The sequence below is a fragment of the Capsicum annuum genome, unplaced genomic scaffold (assembly GCF_002878395.1).
Source record: "Capsicum annuum cultivar UCD-10X-F1 unplaced genomic scaffold, UCD10Xv1.1 ctg4748, whole genome shotgun sequence".
NCBI classification, from domain to species: Eukaryota; Viridiplantae; Streptophyta; class Magnoliopsida; order Solanales; family Solanaceae; genus Capsicum; species Capsicum annuum.
Genome location: NW_025855126.1, coordinates 3,200,863 through 3,211,370, shown reverse-complemented (window position 1 = coordinate 3,211,370; position 10,508 = coordinate 3,200,863). Strand labels below are relative to the sequence as shown.

Below are 10,508 nucleotides of genomic sequence, written 5' to 3'. Positions count from 1 at the left end.
TCCATGACCTTCTGCTGACCCATATCATCCTTAATCTATATCAAGATAGGATCTAAAACATGTTTCTCTTTTACATCGGTACCAAGAGATGACTTCACCACCCCTTGCACAATCACACCTCTATTTTTAAAGTCTAAAAGACGAACCCTAAGATTAGCCAAATGGTGAATATCCTTCACCAAACCTCTCTTCTCCATATCAACATAAGATAAGCTCCCCATGGACAACCTTCTAAGAGCATCAACAACTACATTAGCTTTACCTGGGTGATATCAAAGACTTATATGATAATCCTTGAGTAACTCAAGCCATTTTCTTTGCTTGAGATTCAACCCCTACTGGGTAAACACATATTGCAGGCTTTTATGGTCTGAATATATGTCAACATGAACTCCATACGAGTAATGGCGCCAAATCATCAAAGAAAAAGCTATATCCAACAACTCTAAATCATGAGTCAGATAGTTCTTCTGACGCACCTTAGGCTGACTTAAAGCATACATCACCACCCTACCATGCTGCATCAGAACATAATGCAGTCCCACACGGAATGCATCATAATATACAATGAAACCATTAGTGCCCTCGGGTAGGGGCAAAACTAAAGTTGAAGTGAACCTATCCTTCAACTTCTCATAGCTACCCTCACAAGCCTTAGACTGCAGAAACTTTAAATTTTTCTGAGTCAACTTAGTCAACAAAGCAACAATAAAAGAGAAACTCTTTACAAAACTCCTATAATACCCAGTTAAAACCAAGAAGCTCCAACTATTAGTTGGAGTTGTGGATCTAGGCCACTTCTTAACCACTACAACTTTATGTGGATCCACCATGATCCCCTCACTAAAAACAACATGACCAAGAAGGGCACAACATTCAACCAGAACTTACACTTCAAAAATGTAGCATACAAACGTTGATCCTTAAGAGTCTGTAACACTATACAAAGGTGATTTGCATGATCCTCCTCGTTCTTAGAATATACCAAGATGTCATCCACAAACATAATAAAGAATAAGTCCAGAAACCAACAAAAACCTAGTTCATAAGATCCATAAATGTCGCCAATGCATTAGTCAATTGAAAAGACATGACGAAGAACTTGTAGTGACCATATCGAGTAGGAAAGAAGTCTTAGGAATATTCAAATCACTAATCTTCAACTAATGATAACCCAACAAAAGATCAATCTTAGAAAAGCATCTAGTACCCTAAAGTTGGTCAAATAAGTCATTAATCCTAGGAAGAAGATACATATTCTTCATGATCACCTTATTTAGCTATCGATATTCTATACACATCCGAAGGGAACCATCTTTATTACACATGAAAATACTAGGAGCACCCCACAAGGACACACTAGGGAAAATAAAACCTTGATTAAGATGATTTTTCAATTGTTCTTTAAGCTTTTTCAACTCAGCCGAAGCTATTCTGTAAGAAGAGACTGAGATAGAATAAGTATTTAGAAGAAGCTCAATCCCAAAGTCAATTTTCCTATTGGGAGGAATACTAGGAAGATTATTAGGAAATATTTCAAAGAAGTCATTGACAACAGGGACAGATTGTAAAGAAGGGCCCTTAAAAGTAGAATCATTAACCTGAACTAGATGATATAGACACCCCTTGAAAATTAATTTCTAGGTTCTTAGATAAGAAATGAACCTCCTTTTAGGTGATAAAAACTACCTTCCCACTAGATCACAGGTTCATTAAAAATTAGAAAATGACCCTTAGGTTTTTACAATCAAGAGATGCATAGCACGAATGGAGCCAATCCATCCCTAAAATAATATCAAACTCTAACATATCCAACTCTATTAGATCCACCAATGTCTTTCTACCATAGATAGATACCACACAACCCCTAAAGACTTTTTTTAGAAACAATAGATATCCATTGAGTAGACATAAAAAAGGGATCAGAAACACACTCAGGACCTAAACCAAAATGAATAGCCACATAAAGGGTCACATGAGAAAGAGTCAACCCCGTATCAAGTAAGCAAAACACATCACAAGAGAAGAGTTGTAATGTACCTGTGATAATATCTGGAGAAGTCGCAAATTCCTGATGGATGGCAACAACATACATATGATTTCGGCTAGTGTCGCTACCAGAAGTAGCATCGCCTGGTGCTAGTGTTAAAGACGTGTAACCAGAACCATATTAGAACTAGAAGCAACATCACTAGAAGGACAATTCCTCTGAATATGGCCAGGTTGGCCACCTCTGAAACACTTATTCCTCCCTCAATCACAAAAACTATGGTGAAACTATCCATAAAATCTGCAAGAAAGATATAATAGAGCTGACTGAAACCCTCTAGCCTAAGATTCGGCACCTTATGCCTTAAACCCATTGTTTCTCTAGAAGCGGGGATCACTGGATGACTTAGGAAATGGAGCACTCACCGTAGAGAAAAATTAGATGGCTTAGGCTATGGAGCACTCATCATAGAGAAAAAATCAGAATTTCCACACTTCTTATTGCTCCACTACCTGCCATCCCTATAATTATTCTAATAACTTCCACCTTACTCAAAATAGACGAATTTATTACTTTATATCTCCCCTATTTTGGCTTGTTTCTTCTCTTCATCTTTAACCTACTGTATATAAAACACAAGCCTAGATATATCTATATCATTAATCAATAAGGCAGCCTTACACTCTAACACCAAGTCTTAAAATAAGCCCGAAGCAAACTTCCTTATCTTAGATCTCATAGAAGACACTGACTTTGGAGCATAGTGAGACAACTAATGAAACTTTAAGGCATACTCTTTCAAAGTCATCCTGTCATGTTTCAAATTCACAAACTCCTCAGCTTTTGACTCCCTTAACTCCTGAGGAAAGAAGCAATCAAGAAATAAACTAGAGATGTCATCCCACATAGTTAGCTCAGCATCTTCACCCCTTGACAGTTCCCACTCCTTATACCACTGATAAAAAAATCCTTTAACTGATATACGGTGAACTCCACACCCTCAGAGTCAGACGCATGCATTAGTCAAAAAATATTTTCCATCTCATCTACGAACCTTTGAAGATCTTCCTTAACCTTTAAACCAGTGAAAGTTGGAGGACTCAACCTCATGAACTGGCCAACCCTTGTGATCTCAAAAAAAGAGTACTAAGAGTAGCACGCTAAGACTTGAGTGACTGAGAGTCCACCAACTAAGTAAGAAAATAAATTATCTAGTGAAACTCAATATTAAACACATCACCTTGAGGAGTCTGAGGGGGACTAGAGGGAATCAGTAGAACTCCATGAGGGCATTTAGAAGCAAGGACCCTAGACCGGGTTTGTACCTCATAAGTAGGACGAGTGTCATCCATGTTGTCGTCAGGCGGGATAGAAGAGTTTACATAAACATCAAATCTTCTGGGCAGCATAATTTGAAATGCGAACAAATGGGAATTAAAGGATACTTCAATATTCTAAACTCTACGGCCCAAAGAACACAAGGAAGTAAAATATTCCTAAATGCCTTGTAGCCTCTCCTTTATACGTATGGTATGCTACACACCCATAAAAGAGACTGTACTTAACATCACTTTGTGGACACCGAATTGACCATGAACATGGTCTCTGATACCAACTTATCATGACCCAAACTAGCGTATGGCCATGACGGGAATCTCAAGTCCCTCGAGGACCGAAGACCACCCCTTTACCCTAGCCAACCAAAATACAACACAATAATCCAAAATGAATTTCAAAAATAAAACAAGATAGATGAATATCTAACTCAAGATAAATACTAAAATATGTAACAATAATCCCAATACTCAGTATCCACAAAGCCTCTACTGACCAAAAATAGTGTAAGTCAGGACATACCCTCGATGACAGCCAAAAGAAACCATAATAAATAGTCTATGACAAAAAATAAACTAAGAAGTGGCAGCCTTTTGGAAAAGAAGGCTCACCACTTCAAGCTGACTCGTGAATGATCCAAGATCACCTATGTGTCTATAGCTCCTGCATTGCATGGGGATACAACATATGAAGATGGTTAGCAGGTTGAGAGCTATGATGTAACTCAAGGAAGGGATAAAATAATTTCAAGTCAAAACCACAATAAAATCCAGGTGAATACATTGTACATACATATATATTTAACATGATGGGGTAGGGAACTAGGTTTAGCATGAAAGTAAAACATTATCCTGGACTATGTAGCTTAACCATCATAAAAAGGCACCTACGAGCTATATGGGTTTAACTCTCCTGCTGAAAGGGTCTCAATGCGTGTTAGTTACATAAACCAGAGGTATCAAAGAGTACTAAGGAATGCCCCAATCCCATGTCAATCCAGGATATAAATAAATATCAATAGTGTGAACCATGGACACTGTCATCAAGATCAACTCTTATGATGACAAATGTGATTTTTCAGTATCGTTTCTCTAGGATCTCCACCTTAATGACTAAACTACATAACCCCTCTTAAGCCTAATTAAAACAAGTTTCACATAACCCGACTATTTAACTAAGGAATTAACCACTAAGGCACACTATATGTATCATCAGACCCTTATACTTGCAAGCTTATAATTATTCCATTATAATTACATTAACTTAGGGGAATGCCTCAACCCCTTTGTTCATTAAATAAATATGGGGGAATTCCACGACCTCCTTTATTCATTAAATAAAATTTGGGAAAAGCCTCGACCCCTTTTTGGTTTATCAATTTGCCTCGAGGGAATTTATCGACCCCCGAGCTTCTAATTTTAAAATCAAAGCATGGCCAACAAGGCTTTCAAAATCTATGCTTATCAATTTAACCATTTATGCAATGCAATAGTAGATTATAAGTAAGTTAAATCATGTGACAACCCATCTTTAAAAATCAATTATACAAGTGGGTTGAGGGAATATAATTTATACAACAAATTTTTAATTCAAATTCATCAATTTGGGGGAATACCTTGATCCCCTTTTCAATTCACATACCCATGAACCCAATTAGTTCAAAATCCATTGATAAAGAACAATCAATGCATATAGAATCATGGAGTTCCATTCAAGTAGCATTCATTCCAAAATCCTCAAACTCATATTCATAAACCATAATTGAATCACATAGGTAACAATTTAAGTACATATTTTTAATAAAATAAGCTTTGGGGAAGAGTAACATGCCTGAGATATCAAGAATTACAGAGAGAAATCAAACTTTCAAAACTTAAATTTTTAACTCCATGAGAAACCCTATTGTTATTTACTTAGAGATTTGAGAAAGAAGAGAGTAGGTATTTGATTTTCTAAGTGTTTAGAATATGATCCCCATTATGTTTTTAAGTCGTGGGTCTTAAGTGGGGAAAGAGGGAAATATCCAACGTGCCCTTAATTAAAATAGTAAATATTATCGCTAGTGACCACAGGTCACCTTACGACTTATGAAGAAATACTACGAATCATAGTGTCCTAATCATACCCTAAGAAGAAGCTTGGACTATCACACTGGTTTGGTTACTGGTCACACCCTATGACTCATGACCTCACCATATGACTTATTGAGTCTAGTCATTATCAAGATAGAGAGTTTGGCACTAGAACTGGTTTTCCTATAAGTCGTATGTTATGACTTGTAATGAGTCCTTACAACTTATAATTAACAAATCGTAATCAAGACTAAGACAACCTTTACTGGTCACCCTACGACTCAGTCCCAACGACCCATATAAAGACCTCATGACTTGTTTGGTGAGTCATAGTTAGAGAAGTTAGCTAAAAACTCAGGGATTTTTAGGGCCAAAAATATGAGGAGTTGCAATGCAATAGACACTTCCCCAAAATTCAGTTAAAGCAAAATAGGTTTAAACTAAGTACAATCCTACTTAATATTCTTAATTGAGTGATTTTCACATGATCAAATCATGAATATGATGTATAGCTTACTTTAATTGGAGTTTGAAGTTTAGAATTCTTGATTATGCAAGTATATGTACCATTTTTTTTAATGCAAATCATATGAAATTTTGGAGAAATTTAGTTGTTGCATTGTTTTAGGGCTGAAATTACACATGTATGGGTATATTCTTTGTGTTTATATGGGGGTTGAATGGTATCAGATCATGGGGTATTGTAATTAGAGATTAATGTATGAATTAGGTTAGGTGATCTTGGGCATATTTATATTCTCAAAGCACCAATATGTACCCAGATTTGAACTTAGTTTAAGAACTTTTGTATGAATTCTTAAGTATAATTCAAACTTCATTCTGTTTTGTGCTTAATGGATGTGATTAGTACTTTCAGGTTCAAAATTATGAAGAATTATGCATAATTGGACATTATGAGAATATGGAAGTACGTAAGGAAGGTAAGGGATTGAAGTTAAGCTGAAAAAGGAAAGCTAGAAAGAAGAAATCCTCATTTGAAGAGTCTCCCGCGTCGTGCTGATCAGCAAAATAGCAATTGGAAAATTCCAATGGAAGTTTGCAAAAGCAGCGTGTCACAGAGAAGTTTAGTTTATCAGAATTGGTGACCTAGAGGTTTAGCGCATTGCGGAAAAGGCTTATTTTGCAATTTTCCCAATCCAGTGGCTAATCGCGATAGTGGCGCTTTGCGGTGAGTGTGCATTTTACAATTATTGGGGAATACTTGAGATCCGTAATTTCCTAGATTTTAATGGAAAAATGAAAATCTTGGTCATGGCGCGATGCGCAGGGTGGACAAATCGGGAATATTTTGATTATTTTGTCCCAGCTATAAAAGGAAAAATGGAAGATAATGTGAGGGACTTTTGTCAAGAAGAGCAGTATCAAAAAAAGAGAATTTTCTCTCTTTTAGGGTTCTTAAACATTCTTTTGTATTTCTTTATTTCAAGGATTAATTTGGGTATGATTTGTTATTTATTTTGGATGGTGAATTCAAACATGGGTAGCTAAACACCCCCTTTCTAGGGTTGAGGCTAAGAACATGGGTACTATTTAATATTCTTATTCATAGTTTCTTTTTGGATTATCATATGGGTTGTTCTTAATTTCTTGAGCTTACTATTTTAATGATTGGACACCATTTGAATAAATTTATATTTCTATGTGTATCCGGGAGGAGAATCATAGGATAGAACGAAGAAATTAGGGAGCAAGGTTCTTATTCTTTTATAAAATAAAGGATTTGAATTAGCATCTAGGATAGGGATATACCTAGAAGCCTTTCTTGGTTCACTTGCAGGAAGACAACTTCATGAATCTAGAAGATTTGTTGTAACTCTGTGGGAGTTGTAGTTACAACATTCAATTGATAGAAGATCTGAGGTCGGGAGATTAGGATTGTGGCATAAACCTTGCGAACCATCAAACTGATAACCAATTAAACTATGAAAAGAAAAGAGAATTGTATGATTGTTCAAAATACCTCAACCCTAGAATCGTCCTCATTATTGATTACAACCGTTGCTTACTTTGTTTAAGTCATCATAAATTATTTCTTGTTTAGTAGTTTAAATTTTATTTACAAAGTCTTCTTTATCTTAATAAAATCAAACACTTAATACTCAATTTTCTTGAACTAAAGATTGAATAAATTTCTAGTTTATTGATCCTCGAGGGAATGATATCTGACTGTCTAAGTCATTATATTACTTACATGATCATGTACACTTGCATGTGTAGAGACGCAACAAGTTTTTGGTGCCGTCGCCGGGGTCAAATAGAATTAATAATTGTTTTAATTTTTTATTTTTGATCATAAGTTTAAGTGTTAAGACCTTGATCTTAGTGGCTGAATTTTTGCAGGTTTAGCTGAATATTGGACTGTCTAGAGACAAAGAGTTAGTAGAGCCCTTTGCAGAACCAGAAGTGATTTTTCATCAGAGATGAAGAGCTAAATCAATGGTGGAAAGACTCGATCCTATAGTTGCTAATCCAAATATTGGAGATGTTCCAGCTCTATCTGATCCTATTCAACCAGTCACAAGATCTATTCGAGAAGTGGCAATCCCACTTATGCACCTTGTAACTAAAAGTATCCTGAAGCCTGAACAAGGAGGTCGATGGGAATTGAAACAAAATATGGTGCACTTGTTGAAATCTGTGGGAGAATTTCAGGTACTTTCACACGAAGATCCGCAGCAGCACTTACAAACCTTCTTGGAGATAACCAATACATTTATTTCTGTAGATGTGAGTGATGATTATGTTAGATTGACACTCTTCCCCTTTTCTCTACTGGGGGAAGCAAAGAGATGGCTACTTGCTGAACCATACCAATCCATCACTACTTGGGAAGAATGTGCTCGAAGGTTTCTTATTTTATTTTTTCCATCTCAGAAAATGGCTCAATTAGGGAGTGAGATATTGAGTTTCAGAAAGAAAGATGGAGAAAATCTCTACCAAGCTTGGGAGAGATTTGAGGGCATGCTCAAAAGTTATCCTTATCACCATCAATCAAATGATGTTTTGGTGCATATATTTATTGAATGCCTTGAGTCGAATACAAAGATTCTCTTGGATTCTGCAGCAGGGGGTCAAGCTTTGGAGAAAACATATGAAGAATTGTATACTTTGCTGAATTGAATTGCACAAGGTAATCCTGATTGGCATGCAGACTCGAAGAATGCTTCTAAGAAAGTTGTAGGGTTTTGGAGGTTGATCAGTTCACTGTATTACAAGCACAGATTCAGCAATGCAGAACCATATGATTACTTAGTTTAACAACTTAAAGTTGGGTACAACACAACCAAAAGCCACAATAAATGTAGTTCAGTAGGTATATGCATGGTGTGAAGTTTGTGGAAGCAGTGAGCATAAAGCAGATGCATGTTCTGTTAATCCAAATTCAGTCAACTACGCGGGAAATGTAAATCGTCAGGGTCAATAGAATTTTGGCAATACATATAATCCAAATTGGAGGAACCACCCAAATTTCTCATGGGTTGGAAATCAGGCACAGAATACATATTAGTATAAGGGACCAATGCAACCAAATCCATAGCCGGTTTAGAATAATCAGGCGACTGCCCTAAATAGTAATATGGAGAAGATGCTTAAGTAGTTGATGGCTCAACATGCATAATTTGCAGTGGACATAAAGGCTTAACAGACATAGTTTGCAGCTGAATTGAAGAGTCAACAATTACTAACAAGAAATTTAGAATTACAGTTAGGTCAAATCGCAGGACGACAGAATACCAGGCCACTAGGAGCATTGCCTAGAGACACTGAGGCTAATCCTAAATAAGTGAATGCAGTTATAACAAGGAGTGGGCTACAAACAAAGAAGATAGTGAAAGAGTAGGACAATCCCGTGGTTACTGATGATAGCTTACAAGAGAATACAGAAGTAGAAGACAAAGAAAAAGAGGCTCGTGAAGAGATTCATGTAGAGAAAAAGACTATCCCTTTACCCTTTCCTCAAAGGGCAAGAAAGCATCAAGAGGAAGCCAATTTTAAAAAGTTTTTAGATCTTCTGAAACAAGTTCATGTGAACCTTTCTCTTGTTGGCATTTTACAGTGTCCCAAAATATGCAAAATACCTGAAGGATATTATTATCAATAAGAATTGGTTGACTGAATATTCTACAGTTGCACTTACTCAGGAGTGCACTTCTAAAATTCAAAATAAACTGCCCACGAAATTAAAGGATCCGAAGAGTTTCACAGTGCAGATTACCCTTGGTCAAACTATTTATGCACGTGGATTGTGTGACTTGGGAGCTAGCATAAATCTCATGCCCACGTCATGGTACCAAAAGATGGGTCTTGGAAGCCCCAAGCCTACTACTATTGTGTTGAAGTTGCCAGACAGGTCACTTGCTAGACCAGATGGTGTTATTGAAGATGTACTCGTGCAAGTGGGGTCTTTGGTCTTTCCTGTGGATTTTGTGATTCTTGACTTTGAGGCTGATCCAGTTGTTCCATTTATTTTGGGATGACCATTTTTAGCAACAGGGCAGTCACTCATTGATGTGGCAGCTGGAAAAATGACAATGCGAGCACACAATAAAGTAGAGGTGTTTGATGTGTACTGAGCGCTGAAGTTGGCAGCCATATATGAGGAGTTATCATTAATTTCAGTTATTGATCTTACTTTAGATTAGCAGTTATACTTGTCAAATGATCCATTAGAACGAGCCTTGATGGATTATGATCTGCATGGGGATTTGGAAGTATTGGAATTGGTTTAGATTATGAATATGGCTGTAATTGAGACAAATAAAGTGTTGATCGAGCCTTTAAATAGGCCAATTGGTCCACCACCTAGGCCTTCAGTTGAAGAATCTCCTAACTTGGAGCTTAAGGTTCTTCCTCCTCACTTACAATATGTTTTTCTTGGTGATCAAGATACCTTGCCTGTTATTTTATCCGCAGGATTGTCTGATGTACAGGTGAAAGAAATGGTAGCTATTCTAAAAAGGAGAAGAAAAGATATTGGTTGGCAGATGTCTGACATTTTAGGAATCAATCCAGCATTTTGCATACACAATATTTACATGGAAGAGAGGTACAGACCTAGAGTGTAGCAACAAAGGAGGTTAAATCCTATT

At 36.7% G+C, this 10,508-nt stretch overlaps 1 non-coding gene across 1 annotated transcript; it reads right to left on the bottom strand.

The window, feature by feature from the left end:
* Positions 1 to 8,301: 8,301 nt before the first annotated feature.
* LOC124892456 lies at positions 8,302 to 8,408 on the bottom strand. Its single transcript, XR_007050260.1, has one exon. It is a non-coding gene; the product is annotated as a small nucleolar RNA R71 (small nucleolar RNA).
* Positions 8,409 to 10,508: the final 2,100 nt, after the last annotated feature.